General features: G+C 34.3%; 1 protein-coding gene across 12 annotated transcripts in view; it reads left to right on the top strand.

The window, feature by feature from the left end:
* ADGRL2 (adhesion G protein-coupled receptor L2) overlaps positions 1-20013 on the top strand; it is a 488780-nt gene that overhangs the window by 290020 nt on the left and 178747 nt on the right. Inside the window, exon 1 of one of the 12 annotated variants that reach the window (XM_019531199.1) lies at positions 59-280. The exons of the other annotated variants lie outside the window; for them this stretch is intronic. The gene's annotated coding sequence lies outside the window, so the exon portion shown is untranslated. Of the gene's footprint in view, positions 1-58; positions 281-20013 lie in introns of those variants that run through there. 12 annotated transcript variants of the gene reach the window in all.

Here is a 20013-nt window from a genome sequence, read left to right as displayed (position 1 = left end):
GTGTGTGTGTGTGTGTGTGTGTGAGAGAGAGAGTGTGGGTGGGTGCGCGGAACAGGCCCCGCCAAGTCTGATCTCTGCCGAACTCCAGTTGCACAACGAGGAAAGTTGCATCCGTTTAGTAAATAATTACCTGTTGCAGATTGATTATAACAACTCCTCCTCCGGCCTCCCGAAGAGCCAGATCAACCAGCTCTTAGCCAGAGACATGCAGTTGTGGACTAAGGAGGGCTTTTGATTTGTACTTGTAGAAAGCTGGGGCCATCTGGAGACGGGAAACAAAGTAAGTGCAGCGGGGAGGGGGGTGGGGGGCACCTCGACTGTTTTGGGCTCTGAGAAATCACTGTCGCCCTGGAGAGAGTGGGGTTTGGAGGCGGTTTGGCAGGAAGGACGTGGGTATCTGCTGGGGTTCAGGTGTGCCTTTTCTGCATAGAAATGTCCTGGTGCACGGTGGAATTCAGCAGAACAAATGTGCCGTTGTTTGGTTTCTTCAGACACTCTGATTCCCTCCTTTTGTTACTTGCCACTAAAAGAGGTGCCATTTCACATCATTCTGCACAAATTGTTTGAATTAATGCAAGTGTGAATTCTTACCGTTTGAAGGGGGCGATTAGCATATCAAAGGTTTCTTAGCTCCAGCTCAATTGAGAAAACTTCAGCTTCTCTTCCATTTGCTTCCAAGCAGAGGCCCAAAGGGCAGTGGGAATTGTAAAGGGGTAAAATGGGGAGGTGGATTTGGGTTATGTTTCTGAACTTCTACTGTTTTGTAATTATGTGAGTGAAAAACATTGTCTCTTTGCTGCAGAGCCCTTGCAAATGGTCAGACAATTATTTTCTATTGATTAATGGTTTGTTCCAAGAAAAAGTGTGACCTTTTATGACAGCCACTGTTGCATAGCTTCTGGTGTCCCCTGTCTGTTAGTGGGATTTAGAAAGCCTTTTCTACTGGACTCATGCTTTGGGTATGGCCTACACATTATTGCATTAGGGGGTCTGAATAGGAAAGAACTCCTAATTACTTTAGAAAATGAATGAAATCTTGAAATGAAAAACCTTTAAAATCCAAACCTTTGAAGGAAATGTACTTTTGTCCCTAGACAAGGATAAAAGAAAACATTTGATATAGAATTTCCACCCCCCCCAGCACATTCATTGCTCCACTCATATGTTTCAGTTTAATTTATATTCTGAGGAATGTGGGATATAAAAACTTGATGTGATCTGATTTAGTAGGATATGTTTGGATTATAAAAAACAAAGTTATGTTGCTGTTAATATTTGTGCTGTAATACATGTACTTAAAATAGCAAGGACAGGCTGTGCCGGTCTTGTAGTAGAATATTTATCATCCAAGTTGGTTTACATGACTGTCATATTTACACAATTTTTGATTCATTGGATACTGCTGTTTTCCTGTGTTTGCAAAGAGATATGACTTGGTCTACCCTTTCATTATCTTTAAAAATCAATATTCATAATATGGCAAACCAAGAGCCAAGCAAAATGCAGTTATCCTTCAATAAGTTGGGCGCTTTTCCAGAGAGTAGATGGTTCTGGGGGAATGTATTCTGTTCTCTTAGCTTTGGCAAAAAATAAATTTCCATCTCCCGAACCTCTTAGCTGAATAAAATATCTAGTTTACATTAAAAAAAATGAATTTCAGTGTTTCATAGGTACCTTGGTTCTTTACATCAGTTAGTTTTCTCTTTGGTTTGTTGATCAAGAACTCCTGTTACTTTCATTTTTAATAAAGAAACTGAACTTCATGGTAAAACAGTCTCAACACAAACTGTAGTTAATTTAATCATTTATTTCGACCATTCATATCTCCAAACAAAGAACATCTCAGTATTTTGTAGGTAGAAGAGTTTAGAGGTCCTACAGTTGTGTTACTACTTTGAAGTAATTTTCAGCAGTTTATTTACCTAATGCCTTCAGCTGTCTAAAGCAGTATCTTGTGGTGGTATAAAAGGAACATATTGATGTAATTGCCATTATCACACTTAAGTTGCTGTTAACAAGTCTGCTTTGAATGCAGAGTGCTATAAAGAAAGTGTATTATTCTTTGGAGCTATTAAGGATAATCTAAAAATTGTCTTTGAAAAGGTTGCACTTCAGTTTATATGATGGCAACCCCAAATTTAATGAATCTCTAACGGTGCAAAATGCAGTGGAAAGAAGATTTTCAACATTCAGATGACAAAATTGGACCACTTAGAGAAGAAATTAATGTACTGCAGCAGCACTTCAGCTGCCATTTTCAATCACTGTGGGTTACTATGTGTTGGCAAGAGAAAAGGAACCTAGACATTCAGATAGCTTTGGGAGCTGCCAGTTGGGGAAATCAGGATATTGAATCATGTGGGGTAGAACAAACCAATTACTTCAGGTTTTGACTTGAGAATTTCCAGTAAATGCTTTTTTTTCCTGGCTTTTGGTTCCCCTGCTCATTAATAAGCCAACATCAAAGCAAACAACCCAACTTCCAAATGTTATAAGAAACTAATGCAAAGATACAGATCTCACATGTAGTCCTGCAGATCTTAATTTAAGACAAGCAGTTGGGAGTTTTTATTGAAGCAATTTTCACAATCAGCAGAGACATTAACACCAGGCTTCTGGGTGTTTCCTTCCTTAAAATGAACAAGAGGAGAGCTTTAAAAACCAAAGTTTGCTTAGTAGTTAGTCCTTATTTGATCACTTCAGAAGCTTTCCCCATGTTTTATTTATCTCATTGCTTTTAATGCTTTAAATCAGGAGAAGGGGTACTCAGAGGGAAATTTTTAGATTGGTAAGAAAATAACTTAATGAAATTAAAATAATCAAGGTGGCACAGTTTTACAAGTTTATCTAGGGTTTTTAAATTTTTTTTAATAATACGGATACTAACATTTGATTTTTGTTTCTAAACAAGTCTTCTCTTAACATGAATTTTTTACTATGGTTTAGCCATGCAGTTGGTCCAATGAAAGATATACCCCACAAAAAACCTTGCCTCATACGTATTTTCAAGACCATCTCGGTTAATCACTCCACCCATGACTATTTTTTAAATTAAATAATGTCAAACAAAGGAATATTTAGTAGTAGGAACTGATTGATGTATTATAAATTATTTGACATGTTTCAATCTTTTTAGTTAAATATTTTAGAAAGATAATGCCATATTTGGGCAAACATTACAAATAAAACTTTAATTTTTTTTTTTTTATTCTATGAAGTCTAGCATAAGTTGGCAATTCTAACAGTGCATATCCAATATAGGTGCAGTACAGGGATGTTTACATAATATTCTGTTTAGGGGAAAAACAGAATTAGAAACAGATCATCATGGTATTTTGGCAAGCTTGCCTTGGAAAAGCTTTTTGGATACCTGTATGTTTATTTGTTAGTTGTTGCTCCTATTACTTCCATTGAGTATGTTCACTTTAGTTTAGAAAACAGTATTGTTGATGTTTCATAAAACATATCTTGCTGAACTTAGTGTATTTCTAATAAAGGCACTTTTACCAATAAACCCTAAAGATGTTTTTATATAAAAAAAAATGCAATATATTTTCCATGAGCTGTGGTATTTCCATTGGGAAGTATGTGAGTGACGGATGGTACAAGAAACCTGAAGTAGCAATTAATGATTTTACCAGGTGAAGTGGAAAAGAAGTAGTTAAACTGTCTGGTGTAAAATTGAAATCATATTCATGCATAGGTAGAGAAGTAGTCAGTTATAAAGCAACATGCTTTAGAGCAAACAGTCCAGTTCTAATCAGTCACATAACATGTTAAAGAGTTGGTTTTTTTAGATATTTTTGAAGACTGATATTGATTAAATTTATGATGTGAAAAAGTTTGGGATAGCAAGATATACAGCTTCTCAAGTATTTATGTATAAGCTTTTGTATTTAAGCTTTTAACCTTAAAGCTAATGTCCTCCCCCCACCATACACAAATCCTTCCATTTGTAATAACCAAAAGATCTGAACTGTCTTTGAATTGTAACTGGATGTCAAAATAAGTAGTGGGGGTGTGGAGGGGGAACTGTTATAAGACATTTTTTAATACTCTTAATAGTGATGTTCATATTTAAATAGTTTTCAAAGATAGCTATACTTGCGTTCCAGCAGGATTTAAAGTAAGAGTAGTAGATGGTTTTGGAAGAGTAGTAGGATAGTGATAATGTTGTGTATTAGAAAACATCACCGTAGAGAAGGAAATGTGTTTTTCTTCAGTGAACATGCTACTTTCAATTTAAGCATCTTCACTAAAAAGATTAGTTTAAAATTGTCCCTCGTAAAGCCCTGTTCAATAACCGTATTTTCTTGACACGCATGCATTTTCATCCATCAGTATATGAAATTTACAGGCTTCTAAAATTTGGGTTTGAGGTGTGTGTACTGCTTATTACTAGTGAGCTAAGTTATAAAAATGATGCAACTTAATGGCTATTAAAACCAGTACAACACTCTTAAGATACAACTGATAATTTTAAATCAGTAATTGATTCTTAAAGAAAAGGGTCCTTGATCAGATTCTGAATTTTAGCATTGCCCAGGTAATGACTCATTATATTAAATTGAGTACTTTTATGAGACTTGGAAGGAATATATAATTTGCATATGTTATGATTTCTTTCGTTTTTGACTTTCATTGGGTGTTATTGCTACTACTGAATTGACGCTAGCCTGTTATTTGCCAAAAATTATTTTGAAAAGCATAATAATCAAAAGCATTGCATACTGACTGAAACAAACACAATGCTTAACACCTGCAGGTAAAGTGCAGCCTACAGCAAAATACTATTGATTGCTTTGTGCCACAAAAGCAAGCTTAAGTACAACTTGTTTAATTACAACAAAAAAGTAGTTTTATGAAGTAATATACTTCATCTTTCTAGAAGATTTTATGTGTTGTGTGCTGGTAAGTAAAATCCCATCACAGTTGTATGAATTTGTTCAATTACCAGAGTAGCTAAGAGAAAAAAAAAATCAATTTATACTGCAAAGCACCAGAAATGAGATTACCTTGGTTGGTAGAAACTTGCCAGCAGTGTCTAAATTGGTTAATATTATCAAAAGTTTGCATATTTCTTGTACAGTGAGAAGAATATTGACTGTTCTGCACGTGATCTGTTATTTGGTTATTTCTTTGAATGGTGTATTCATTTCTATTTTTATTCCTACAATAGCAGTTACAGATAAGTCAAAAGATCTAACAATAACTTTATAATATAGATTAAATTAATACTATTTGCTAAAGAAATCATATTTTCTTTAGATAAGTGATCAGAACTATTTTTTCCCCCTATCTAGCTTGTACTTGTAATGGACAAATGTAAATACCTTGGCAGATATTTCAGACTGAATGGCAAGAGATAAAATGTAATTACTTTTCAGAGTGGCCCTGGTTGTGTCCTTTTTCTCATCTGTGTTGTATTACCAAAAACCCCTCCCTTTACTCATCTTCTCTGAATAAAATAGCCACTGGTACTTTTTAGTACACAAATATTTTTCTCAATATTTAGTGACCCAAGTATTTATCTTTAGCCCTTTCATGTAAACTGTTTAATTTGAATTGTACCTGCAGTTCTAATGGAAGGTAGGCTACCTTGTGCTTAACTGAACTCCTGCTGGACTATGCATTTGCATTTTCCTGATCAAATCACAACTTGCTTTGTTCAGTCACCAAACTAACTTTGCTACAAGGGCAGGCAAAACAAGTTACAATGAGTCAACCATCTGGCAGTCACAAAGTCAGCTCACTGGAACTTGTGAGAGAAACTGGTTGAAAAGTGAGGAGAAATGTCACTTTAAATAGAGATGTTTAAAACAGACTTCTGCTTAAGGGTAATATTTAGGTCTGTTTTAGCTGGATGTAATGTCTCCCTCTACAGAGCACAGCATTAATCACCGTCTGACAAGGGAACGTGCTTAAGAAAATGGGGCCTCTCTTGGTCTTGTCATTGATTTTTCTAATCTGTGAGGAGTACATTACAAACATTAACATTCGCACAAAGGGATTAAGTCTCAATAGCTGTATTTCAGGGGTAAAAGCATCTACTTTCAAAGAAATCTGTTTAAAACCCAGAAGACTTCAAGGGCCCCTTATGTAGATGATGGTTTAAAATATTCTGTTTTAAATAATATAGCTGTGAATTTTTTCTCATCCTAGGGATTCTTATCTATGTACCATTTTATCATGTCAACATGGTGGGACCTAAGTTCATCTCTGCTATGTTTGCTGACTCATAAGTTGCTCTGAAAAAAATGTTCTTTTTATTTTAACTGCATTTTTAAACAGGTGTAGCACTGACGCATCCTTCCTGTGCCGATATGGTGTTACGGGAAGGAAAGGCCTAACGCAAGGTGATTTTTTTTTTTTTTATATCAAATGCTGTCTGATTTCTTCTTAAGGTATACTTAAATTTTATATATTACTTGTTCAGATTAACTCCAATGCTTAGTTAAATTACGAGGAGGGGTAGTAGTTTTTTCTTAAGAGATTTGCATTTGGCTATCACAAGGACTAGTTTTTAAATCTTGACTTCAGATGCTGTACAAGGTATATTACTTTGTTCTTTGATTCAGGCATTTTATATCTGTAGTAAAGATAGGAAATGAACAAAGCTATTCCATTATTTATTATTTGGGGGGGGTTGTTTGTTTTAAAAGAAAGCACTACAGGATAACTAAACACTCAGTTTCTGTACAATCCCTGCAGAGATTTTTGAGTATAAAATTAGATCTTTGCATACATGTTTTTCAGTTCCTTTAGTATCAGTAATATGGTGTCAGAGCAAATTTACTTTTTGTAATCTGTGCCACCTATTTGGTTGCTTTTAGACATGATAACATCCTCAGGCTTTCATTTAGCCAGGTCTTCTCCTTTCTCTGAGCTGTACGTTGTGTCGTCTGTTAGTATTTTTATATCGGTCAACACCTCAAACTGATTATTGCTCTGAATCCAGATGACAGAATAATCTAACACCCATTACTGTCAAAAATTAGTCCTGGCAGCTGGGGAGGGGACAATTGACCTTGTTTTAGATTCTAATTCTTGCTTTGTTGATGGAGCCTGATGTGCATTGTAGTGGTCTTCCTTTTCACAGTAGTGCTCCGGTGTTGAGGGGGAGATGGTATACTGCAAGAGGGACTTTAACATTTTATCTTTATTACCAGTCTTGAAAAATATTTGCTTGGCTTCAAAAGGTGACGTGTTATAGCATAACATCTCTTTAGTCTCTCTACCATTTTGAGCAGCATTCCATATTAGTTCTGTAGCAGTGGTCAGTATCAATTCTGAATAAAGGGAATTTTCTAAAAAATGTAAGAAATAGTTGTGTTGATTTGCGGTTTTTTGGCAAATAAATTACTTCAGTTTGTGTGTGAGAGAACATGATTTGACTTGGATGTTGTCCTACTCATTTTACTGTCTCATCAGTTTGATCCAAACTTTTTTTTTTCCTGTTTGAACTGATTGAATAGAAAGCTGAGTTCAGAACATCAGGGATGACATGACTCCTAGGTCTGAATAAATAAAATGGCTCTTAAAATATCGCTTCACAGGTATTTTGTATGGTAGGTTTTACATTTAAGCATTGGAAGATTGAAGGTATCGGTTTACGGATGTGATTTGGTCCACTTTAACTAAATTGCTCCTTGTCTGGTAAGGGTGCTTCTTCTCTCATGTATACCAAAGTAAATCTGAAGCAAATGGTCTTGTTCTGAAATCAGTGAGTCTATAACGGTGTAAAATTGATGTGAGAGGAGAAGCTGGTCCTAATGTTCTGGTGCATTAGTAGCCAGCTGTATTAAACTGAGAAAAGGGAAGGGTTGGGAATGGCTTAGTGCGGGAAGACAGGAGAGTGACAAGACATTTGAGAGGGAAACAAAATGTCCTTTCTCCTTGCCCTTTCTCATGGACAGTAATCTTGTACAGTCATTGACAAGATCTTCATCTCTTCAAGTAGTTACTTTTTCCCCACTTTGCCCTACTATGTCAGCCTTACCCATTTCAGGAGTTACACGATAGCACCTGGTAATTGCAGGCTGTGGATCTAGTTAATGACTTGCAGGAGAAAAGAGCTCAGCACTTGCCAGCCATTGTCCACAAGTGAATTCCCCAAATTTGCCTTATAGTTGTCTTGTGTAAATGTTATATACTTACTAGAATATCATTTAAATGTGGTTTAAAAAAATAATATTGTCTATAGTTTTTTAATTCAACCCGATATTGAAACCATTGCAGGTTATATTTTTAGTTGAAAGACAAATTCCTTTAGGACCCTTTCAGTTTTTAATAACCCTTTAATAGCCCTCCTGCAGGAGTAAGGCAAGTAGGATTTGACACTTGAAAGAAAGATTCAACTCACTACAGAAAATAAATGAACATTACTGCCACTCTTTTAGTTTCCCAGTTTTTTGAGACCTGAGGACTGGAGGCCAGGTAGGACAATTGTTTAATTTTTGTCTTCTAACCATTAATGGCTTTGTATAATGAAGCCCTAAGCCATTCTTGTTGAAGTGATTTTTATCAAGAAAGTCTGTGCTTTGTATGTTATGAAGAACAAACTAAAGATTTTTCAAGAGGAAGAAAATGCCTGTTGGAAATCGAGCAGTCTAGTCTGCATGCAACTGAAATAAAACTGGATATGGAAAATGTACATTTTATTCAAACGGCTGTAAACTTAAATTTTTAACAGTAGCCCCACTGCCATATTTGTGTTAAACTTAATTGATTATAAACTGCAGGGGAAACCTAACCCAAGGTGGTATAGGGGCTTATCTCCAATAGTAAATAGAGACACAGTGCTGCGGTCTGTTTGTTTTTAGGTTAGGGAAACATATCAGATAGGGTGGATGTGTTGTTTTGTTTTGGGTGCTCTAATATTTCAGGTTGGCTCCCTGTAAGCAGGGCAATGTTTTTTCTTCCCCTGAAAGAATTTAGATGACTTCAAAAAGGATGTCTGTGTATCTTCATATGTAAAAGGTTAAAGCACCATGCTAAATTTTTTGAAGGACAGGAATAGATGCAAGGAGTCAGTAACAATTTTAAGGGTGTTGTTTGCAGTACTTTGCTTCAGAAAAGGCTATTTGGGGGGAATTTATTTAAAATGATGACCAGTTGTCTCTCTCTTTTTAGTGCTGGCTATTACTAGCATTTTTCACATATTTTTGCTAGCTCTACTTATTACCTGCAGAGGGAGCTTGTATATGAGATAATCAGAGTAATCAAGACATTGAGGGCTGAAATGTTTCCAGTAAATACAATTTCATTTCATTGAGTATTCTCTGTTATATTGAGGCAATACAGAAAAATGGCTGTAAGAAAGCTTGCTTAAGGGTTTTTCTGTGACTAAACAACGAGGAAAAATTTAGAAAGCCAAGCAGCTAGTCTTTACACTAAAAATATTTCATATGTAAAGCCTGTTTATTTATTTATTTTTTATTTAAAACAAGCAACATATTGCAGGAAATGTATTTCTTCCATGGTGAGTGTACAGTCGGGCCTTTTTGTTCTATACATACTGGTCCCAAACAACTCTGGGAAGTGGAACACAAAGAATCCATTAGTTGCATAAACTATCTCCTCTCTTCATACAAATGTCCTATGGACATTAGGTAGATAATATAGTTATGTAGGGACTTCAGAAACTTTGTATGTAGTGTACAGTGTGCTAAAGAGAAAGGAATAGTTAAATACTTAATATGTTTGTGTTAATGATAATGAGGTCTACATTGTGGATGCAAGGTTAACTCTTAATTTCTACCAAAAAAAAAAAAAAATTAACGAATTTAACAGTTTTACCTGCATTTAATTTATAGATAAGTGAATGGAATGTAAACAAGACAACTAGCAGTTGTGTCCAACATTAAGCTTTTTAGAAAATTGCTGACTGAAAAAAATCAGTGAAACATGAAATATTTGCGTTAAGCTTACTTTAAAATATGACTGTTTCAAGAAGCAGAATACTTGCATTTGAAACTTGTTTGTTTGTTTTTTAAGTCTAGCAGAATGAACAAAATAATTCTGAAGTCTGCACTAACAAATTTGCTTTATAAGTTTGTGGGTGGTGAAACTCTTTGATCCTGCAAAAAGTTAAGACCTTTCTAGTGTAGAAAATAATTTATTTTTAATCTAGTGTAGCTTGCTGAGCAAGAAGCATAATAGAGGGTTTTAAAATAAATCCTGTGTTGTTTAGTTCTGAAAATGGTGGCAGTCTTTTTCATTTAAAATATTTTAGTAAGTTTGCAAGCTATTTTCAATGTTACTCTTATGCAATAAAGCATTATGCATAGTTGCACATTCCATAAAACAAACAGCACTCAATAACATGTTGACTTGTAATAAATTCTCCCTGAAAATTGGTTTGAGAGTGCATTTCTGTTAGTTTATTACAGAGCTGTAAACTTAACATATATGTGCAACAGAAAGTAGTCTCATAGTCACATTTTGAGTTATTATTTTAAACACCCAGGAAGGGTTTACCATGTCTAAAGCAGTACCATCTCTGTGCCGATTTATTATTTATACTGGCTAATCCTTGCTAATGTGAAAAGTCAGCTTGTTATTGTAACACCAAATGGCCCTCTAAGTAGGGAAACAGTTAAGTAGATCTCCTGTAATAGGTTGTTGTCTAATAAAGAGATTTATGGTATTGGCAAGGGCTATTGTATAGGTATTACCCTCTCACAGCATGATCATGTATTATCTTAACAACTCAGTGCCACATTTATGTTGAGCATTTTCATAACAGGGTAAGAATATTAGCCACAGCAATTACACTCCAATAGGATTATAATGGCAAGGCTTACAGAAAATATATAAATGCTGTCTTTTATAAAGATTTTGACAGGTACCGGGGTGGCAAAGTTGCATTCTTATTTGTTTGTAAAAATACAATTGTATAAACTGATGATGAAGCGTGAGAGGTTTCTTAAATTAATCTCACTGAGGAATAATAGGGAGGTGATGAACATGATCTTTTTTTGCACACTGTTTTTTTTTTTTTCCCTGTGAGGTAAGGATTGCTCAGAATTTCAGCCTAGTGAAGATTGTGCTATAAAATGTAATAAGAATTAGGAAGTGTGGGAATAATGCTGGTTGTGGGAATAACACAGATTGGATTAAGTCCTACTTCTGGAGTTTGACATTTTTGAAGGTAGGACAATGATGTTTCTAAATGTTATATCAGAAGTTCTTTTTTATAAATCATAGTTGCAGAAAGGAGTATTACTTTGTTTTAGCTTTAGTATGAAAAAGACCCCCTCTATATTTAGGTTTTGTTAGGGTACATCTGTGTGATGGCAAGTTCGTTATTTAGCTAAGTGGTAGCACCCACCAATTTTTCCAACTAGTTACAGGGTTAGATTGTATATTGAAATGCAACAATCATTACATGTTTAGTTTGGGTTTTATTTATTTATTGTAACTGGCTATAGAAGTTGTTTAACAGAATAACAACAATAAAAGACCATAATTTCTTGCGTCTATATTATTTCTCCATACATGAATTTCTAGATTTCAAAACAGAAACCCCCCCAAAATCGCTATACTCTTCTTCATAGAAAAAATAAGAGTAGGGAAACATTATCACACTTTTGAGAGAAAGCTATATGCCACACTTCATTCCATTTAGTAAATTAATTATGTTATATTAAGAAGATACTTCAGGGGAATGACTGAACAAAATACGTGAAGTCCTCTACAAATTACCTGCATAAGAATAGAAAATTCAAAATATTATTAATATACATTTTATGTTGAGAGTTTGAAATGTATATTAATGATAATAGAGCAAAGACCTTAAGCATGTGAAAGACCCCTGTTTTCCTGAAATAGTTTAAGAAAATAATTAGATCTTTCTACATTAAGGAAGGGTATGCATGGCTGTTTTCATTGCTGAAAAGCATTCCAGCATTATATGTGTATATATTTGTGCGTGAACACAGATGTTGTTGTTAAATGTGTAAGTGAATGAAATGAAATATTTGGCATTGGTTGTTGAGCTAGATAATTGTCAATATTTATATATTTTTTTGAACTTCACAATTCATATTTCTGTCAAATGATTACAGCTAAGTAGTGGAAAAATATATGCAGGTTTCGACAAGATTTTTCCTCGTTTTTTAGTATACACACGGTAGGAAATATTTAATGTGCATTTCCCACTGTAGCTTAAACATTGAGATTCTTAGTGGATTATAATTTTTGTATCAAAGGGGGTTAAAATTAATTATTCAAAGGAAGGACAAAGCTCAATTTTTAAAAACTGTTTTGTCATTCATGAACTAAATACATACATATGAATACATACATATTGTCAGTAATTCCCATATCTTTTCTATGTATAACTTGAGCCAAAAGATCAAACAGCTGTTTTCTTGGATCTTTATTATATAAAATGGGAATTAATACCTGAGAAATAACATTCACTTTTGAAGAAACACCTCAGTAAGTGTTTATGTTGACCTTTGAAACACAATAGTAATTTTATTTTAAGTAAAAAAAAAAAAATAATACAAAAGGACAAATGGTACCCTCTGAACTGTGTAGTGCTCCCATTGCTTTAAGAGAGAGAGCAACTGTTTGCATTGTTGAGGACTGTATATGGGCTATATGTATTTAACAAGAATGAAATGCAAAAGAAAATCTTATTAAAATTTTAAAACCTAAAATAAGTAGCAAGGGGAAAATTAACAAGAGCCAGCCTAAAAACAATGTCATTTTTTGAATATAAAGATTGCATAGAAGTGTAAGATTTAAAAGGAAAGGAATCAGGAAGTAATAGGTTGAGTGTATTAACCTGTTCATTATTCACATACATAGTTACAGTAAATAGAACTTTCTAATGAATTTAGTAAGATAAATGATAGATATGGTAAATTAAAATGTTTAGATGCTTTTGGATATTAATTGAATGCTGTCATTCTTACATTTTTTGTTTAGACATTTTCAAAATATTTGCACAGAAATGTAAAACAAAGGAAAGATGCAAAGCTTTTTATTTTTATTTATTTATTTATTTTTGCATAAATCTTAAACTGAATTTAATGGCATTCTAATTATTTATAGCACAAAATAAATAAAATCATTTTATTAGCAGTGTGCATAAAAATTGAGCCTGTGCTGGCAGGTTTTCTTTAACTGCCTTTGGATGATGTTTGTGTGTAGTGAAAGGATTTATGTTTTGAATTTCTGGATTTTCTTTGAGTCTTCAGAAGAGCAGAGTAGTTGTAACTAATAAAACTTTTGTATTCAGCAATCAGAATGTGAGTAATCAGCTGCTATGAGTTTATAAGAGAAAAATCTGCAGCAGAGAGTACATGAAAGCAATAGAGCCTTTGAAATGCACCTAAGAATGAAATTCTTCATACTGTCATCTGCACAAAATTCAAGTACTTCTACACACCAAGGTATTTTGGTAACGGCATCTTTTGTAACATACTGCTTCTGGTGATTTATAACATTTTATAAATTATATGCTGATTTATAATCTGTAAATAATACAACAATGTATACAAAAATCAATGTGGTTTTTGTACTGTGCTTGATCAATAATCAACATAAAATTGTGGCTGTATTTGGAATATATTTTTTATCTGAATGCTTTTTGCCTGGCTTTGATTTGGGTTGTCTTCTGTTTGCTGGCCAAAATGCTGTAAAACTGCTATTCCTATAGAATTTACCTCACTGGATGTATATAAAAAATCAGTATCTACATCTGAAGGTTTTTTCCCCCCCTAAATAGGTATTCATTTGGAAAAAAAAAAAAAAGTTGCGCATTCTACTGATACTAAAAGTAATGAATGAATCAAAATTTACAGTTAGCTGACTACAAGATACTATGAGAATATGCTCATTTAAGTTTGTGTAGAAATGATTTTTTTCACCACTTAACAGTTAATTTGGAAAAATTAAGAAAATGACATTTGTTACTTACTTGTTTTTTTAATCCAGTGAAGTTATTTGAAACAGCTTCTCCTGCCCAGTTCTACTTACTTGCAGCTATTTGCCTGCTTATAACATGTCTATTTAAAAAAATAAGCGTTTTCCTGAATTATTACCATTTTTCATGTTTGTCTTGATTTTGAAAAAAGGAATACATTTTTACATACTACATACCTACTTAGCTCATACATAGCTGAGAAATTTTCAGGTATGTAAAATTATGATTCTAGTCGAATCATTTAAAAAAAAAAAAAAAAAAAAGCAACGTTTAAGTGCTCTGTTTAGGAGTTATTGTCTTCAGAAACACCCAACTCATTTTGCAGATATGTCTGATAACACTGGAGTTGTGATTCTCAAGTACTGAAAAGATTTCAATCGGCTCTTACTGACACTTGACGAGGTAGTTTTACTACTTGGATTATGAACTAGGTTCAGTGATATTTCATTCTGGGCACTGGCAAGTCAAAGTTGTTTTTTCCATTTTTTTTTTTTTTTTCCTTGTTTTGCCTATATCAGAACACTTATTTTTTCTAATCCCCTCTTATGATTTAGAACTCTAAAGCGAGAGAGTTAAATATTAGACAGTGTCTCAAATGACCTATACAATGTTGAATATATTATCTGCTAGAAAATCATGATTCCTTCTATGGTGCAAATTTTAATTCGCAGTTAGATTCTTTCAGTTGTTTTATGATAAAAACAAAGGTACAAGTACTCCTATTCTAGCTAATCATCAAGAACCAGAGGTAATCCTATCTATCATAAAGAAAAAAAATTGTGTGATGGTCACTATGAATCGTTATGAGAAAACACTAGACTCTTAAGAGTGAACCATCTCCAAATGAAGATGTTTGGTTTTGATGTTGGTTCTTTTTCTTATCACAGTCAAAAGTCAAAATCTCCATTTTAATGAAGACATTTCAAAGAACAGACGGGTTGAGAGAGACATTGTATTTTTCTACATGCTCTTTCTTTTTAAGCATATAACCCTTAGGCTATAAAATTAAAGAGTATTTTAGCTTTTATCTTCCATTTTTGTCTGCCCAAGGACAACAAAGTGTTAACATTCATAAATTGGTTTTAAATTACTGTAGTCCTCTGCTTTTTTCCCCTTTCCTTCCTCCTTCCTATTAGCTATCTGTTTTTGTTAATACTTTTCTTATACCTCTAAAAATTCTAGCAGCTGGGAGTGAGTGAAAGTAACTTAACACGACAATTATGCTAGAGATGCGTCTTAAATAAAAAAACTTTATAATGTTTGAATGTAAACTAAATTCATTATGGAGTGCTATCAGGATTTACAAACAATAAATGCTTTATCCTGCACTTTCAAGAAAATTGTGGTTTACCACCTCTAACCCTGCAGTGATCTTTGACTACAAATTGGCCAGATACCAAAGTATAGGGATGTTTCAGAGAGGACATGTATAGACACAAGGAGCTAGAGACCTTTTTGTACTACTACATTTACGCTAATAACTAAACTCAGTTGTACAACTGGTATTCGGGGAAAGGTAAATGTATAGAGCAAGGGTTCTTGAACTGTGGTCCATATACTTCTGGAGGTATGTATCTGTGGGGGTACACGTGGGATAAATTTGTGTAATGGATTTAATTATGATTGGCAGTTAAGGGGTTAAAATATAAAATGTGGTGGTAGGGGTACGTAGGCAGCTGATTAAATCTGGAAAGGGTATGCAATAAGAAAAAGCTCAGAAACCTATGATATAGAGGGTATTACGTAATTTTTATTTATTTTTTTTGTTTGTATATTTTGTTGTGTTTATTTTGTAACAAGTGAGCTTTTGGATATTAGTTCACATGAGCAGTAAATGCGAGAGAGAAAACATGGGAGCTAAAACTATAAAACCACAAAAGTGACATTTAAAAAAATCTCACACCTGTGGGCTACCTGGAACGGGCTTCTCAGCCTGCAACTTTATTGTCCTTTTTTGTGAAAACTTACAGGTGAACCTAAGATTCCTGACTGTCGCAGGATTCCTGATTTGAGAACTCCTGACTGTCACGAGTTGTTGCTAAGAAGCAGTAACCTCTGATGCTAGTGGAAATCATTTTGGGTGTGCCAGATGCAGAATAAATAGGATTTGGCCCTGCTAAACTGTCTGTCTCTTATTATCTTTCTCCTAGGCAGTAGGGTTGAGTAAGGAAGACCTAAGCCACAAGCTGCAGTATGTATCAATGTTATTACTTCAGTGGATATCGTGTTTGTATACAAATGACTATACAACTAACTGCTGCTCCCTGAGCAATACCAGAATCCCTGATTTTAAGATTTTTTTCAGGGAACAAGAAAAGACCTAAACTCAGCTCCGTTACTCAAAAACGTCATATTTGCAAACGTTCTTGAAGGTTCTTGTAAAATTTTAATTGTTTTGCAGTGTTTGCTACATTCTTAAAAATTAATCATCTTGTTGAATAGTGTTTCCCAATCAACTTGAATTATTGATGCCTTGGTCCTTCATAGAAGGACAGTAATACTTTTCTTCCCCATACAGTGGCATATTCTACCCCATTTTAATGAGCTACATCCCAGTATAACTAAAAAATATAATGATAAAATTTTCATAATTGTGGCTTATTTAAAGGAGCTCAAAATACAAGTATGTGGCAAGTATACTTTGTGCCAAAACTAGGCCTTAGGAAATCAAAGCTTTATGAAAATTAAAGTAATTAAGGTACATGCTGATTAGACATTGGAGGGAATTGGACCCTACTGCCAGAACTGTCACTGATCATTGGAAGACAAATACATTCTTAGAGAAGAAATGTAGTGTTCAACATTGTATTTACATTGTTGAAAAGATCTGTTTGTCTACATTGTTTTGGAATAGGTTTTTATTCCTGGCTTTCATATTGTGGTTGAACTAAATACTTTCAAAACAGAATGAATGGAATGAAATACATTGATGGATTATGCATGAGTTCCTACTCATAAATGACTGGTTTTAATAATGTAATGTAATATGATATAACATAATACTTCTTTATTTGAAACTCTCACACGAGTTTGCATAGATGGGCATATGTTATTAACCCAGTTTTACAGGTAATGAAACTGAATCACAGGGAAAAGAAGTGGTTTTCCCAGTTTCCCAGTAACTTAGTGCTAGTATGAGGAAGAGGACCCAGGTCCTGCAGCTCAAATCCCAGTTAACTAGACAATATGGACACTTTTCTTAGTTGTAGATAACAGTATTTCAGGAAAGCTTGACTATAATGCTTATGATTTCATTTTCACAATATTGTGTTCTTGGACTAGTAGTGTATTAAAGTTGTTGTGGTTCACATCTTGGTTGTTGAAAACTAATACCATATTTATTTTAAATTGTATTTGACATATAGCACGAGATGAATACAGTATATATTTGTATTTGTAGAAAATCTGGGACATTGTTTTTTGGGGCGAGTTGGTGAAAAGGCTTGTCTCTTGACTAAAGGTTAACATACTAAAATAGAACAGAGGCAGCTTTAGAGTCTCTGTTGGCACATGGTAATATCACAAGTGCTGTAGTGAAAGCTGACAAAAAACTACGGAAATTCCCTTAGACTTAGGACTTATCAGACACACAATAGGCTTTGAAAATTCCTTTATTTTTTACTGACCCTTACCAACTCCTCCCCCCCCCCCAAAAAAAAAAAAAAAAAGAAAAATCCCTCTCACTTCTTTCAGTAATCTGTCAAAAACAAATTAGACATTTGTTATGATCATATTGTTATGATCTCCATTGCACGTTTGTATTTGATTTTGGAAAATAAATTGGCTGGAAAGTGCAGCAGGAGTGTTAAAGCACTGTGATGAGCTTTAATGTATTTTTGAAACTATAAAACCATCAGTTGCTTATAGTTTGTTTCGTAATGTTTCCAAATAAGTTTGTAAAGTAGGCATACATGTATATGTGCATCTCGTCCTACCATCTTTTAATACTTACAGAGCTACTCAAATATAATTTGGCTCAAGTATTATCTTGCATGTCTGTTGCTGTTTTAGACAATTCTCAAAGTAATCTGCAATTTCTGATGTAGTATGATCACTGTTTAAAAGTAAATATTTACAGTTACTGCAGTTTGTATTTGGTGTAGGAGAAGTGGTAACTGGCATGTTTGGCTCCAAAGTGGTAACTGTTGGTAAACTCTGACAGTGCATTTGAGTAGTTTCTGCCTGTAAACTCTTTTGCTTTCTCTCTTCATCTGTGTCCCTTCCCTTCCTTGTACTATTCAGCTTTTCCTCTATTCCCTGTTGACTTGCGTTCCTGAGCCATCAGTCTTCACCTGTTCCCTCTGTCACATTGGTATTTTGCACAGACTCCTGGACAGCTTCTCCATTCCTGGTGCCCTCCTTCCATTGCACAGATCTTTGACAGAGACTTGCTCTTTCTTCTGTCTCTCCCCCAGGCCATCCTACTTCCATCTGCTTTCTTTCCCTTCTCGTGCACCCAGGAGTTTTCCAGCTTCTGCTTTTGTACTGTCAGAGTGAAGGAGTGTCTTCTTCTAGCTTTCCATGTTTCTTTAGCTGCTTTTGTTGCCCCTACAATACGCTTCACATTTTTGGTGAGTAATTACTAGAGCTTTTGGATGAGCTTGATTATTTTATTTTGCATTTGATTTGTAAAGGTGCCCAGAAGATTGAACATGGCTACTTTTACATTTTACTGGTATAAATTAAAATAAGTAGCACATGGAAAATGTGTGTGTGTGTGAGAGAGAGCTGCAGACAGAGCAAGAGGCGCTGGTGTAAAGAAAGAGTTTATAAAGTAGGACAAGGTGGGTGGAAATGTAGATATCCAAAGATTTGAATTAATTACAGTTTTAAACTTGGTAAGTGAGAAACTTCCCTGAGTTCTGAGCTTTTTCCGCACTTTCCAACCTCATACTTTTTTTGCAAGGCAAGAACAGTTTCTCTTCAATCTAATTTTCACCCATTAACCTGTCAGCTGCTCTGTCACCCTGATAGCAAGGTGACTAAATGCTTAAACCTGTATTTGAAAAAAATATAAATGGTTGGATTTTAAAAGAGAAAAATCTTTTGGTAACAATCTCAATTTTCAACCTGATCTGCTGTCTTCCTTTCAGTGTCTTTGCCATGCGGCAGATGTTAAAATTTGATTAAGACCTCATTGTGTTCTTTGCTGCCATAACAGAAGACTCCCATAAATTGCATTATATGAAACTGAATAATACAGATTGATTTAAAATATTAATAAAATCTAAGTTTGTACATTTCTTGCGAGGGTATTCAAGATTTTAATTTAGTGAAATGCCAGAACAGTTTTTTGTGTTCAGTTTGAGTGTTATGTGAGAATTCCATCTTACTAAATTAGGGCAGACGTATATATTACACTGTTTACAAACTCTAATGATTAAAATCTGTTAAATTTCATATTTAATATTCAGATGTCTTTGTGCAAAGGAGCCACTTAGATTTATTGTCAGTGTTGTTTGATTCCTGTATTAAAGTTGATTAAATTTCAAATGCTAATCTGAGCAACTGTGGAAGGTTGTGATCTGGATTTGAAAATAACCACCAGGCTACTGCAAAGAGAGTAAATCTTTAATAATAAGTAAGGCTAGCCTATGACAAAGTGAGCATATGCTATGAGAGATCAGTATGCTCTGGATACAGATTGAGGCAGAATGCCAAAAGTTAAGTGACTGGAGCATCTGAGATGTGCCAGTACTTCTCAGTGTACCTCATCTGCTATTTGTCTTTAAAAAATAATAGTTTCTAATTTTATATCGCTTCAAATTTTTCATTTTATGTATCCAATAACCTAGTTAGTCATACCTTAATATTAATAAAAAAGTTTTTTTTAAAAATGGATATTCAAACTAATTAGGAAAATCTTTGGAGACTTTGTAAGTCACCATGGATCCTAATCTCCCCATCCTACTGGAAGCCACCACCCTGCAAGCCACTCCTATCCTCAAAGTTCACATAAGAAATTACAGGAGTAGAAACCAAAAGAAACCATCAGCTTGAAAGATAGTGCTAAATTTACTTGTGTACTGGCTGAATGCCTTAATGTTTATTCCCCCATCTTCCCTTTCCACCCC

The sequence above is a fragment of the Crocodylus porosus genome, unplaced genomic scaffold, assembly GCF_001723895.1.
Source record: "Crocodylus porosus isolate Cpor-Errol unplaced genomic scaffold, CroPor_comp1, whole genome shotgun sequence".
Classification (NCBI taxonomy): domain Eukaryota; kingdom Metazoa; phylum Chordata; order Crocodylia; family Crocodylidae; genus Crocodylus; species Crocodylus porosus.
The sequence above is the reverse complement of the archived record's forward strand: the minus strand, read 5'-3'. Positions and strand labels throughout refer to the sequence as shown.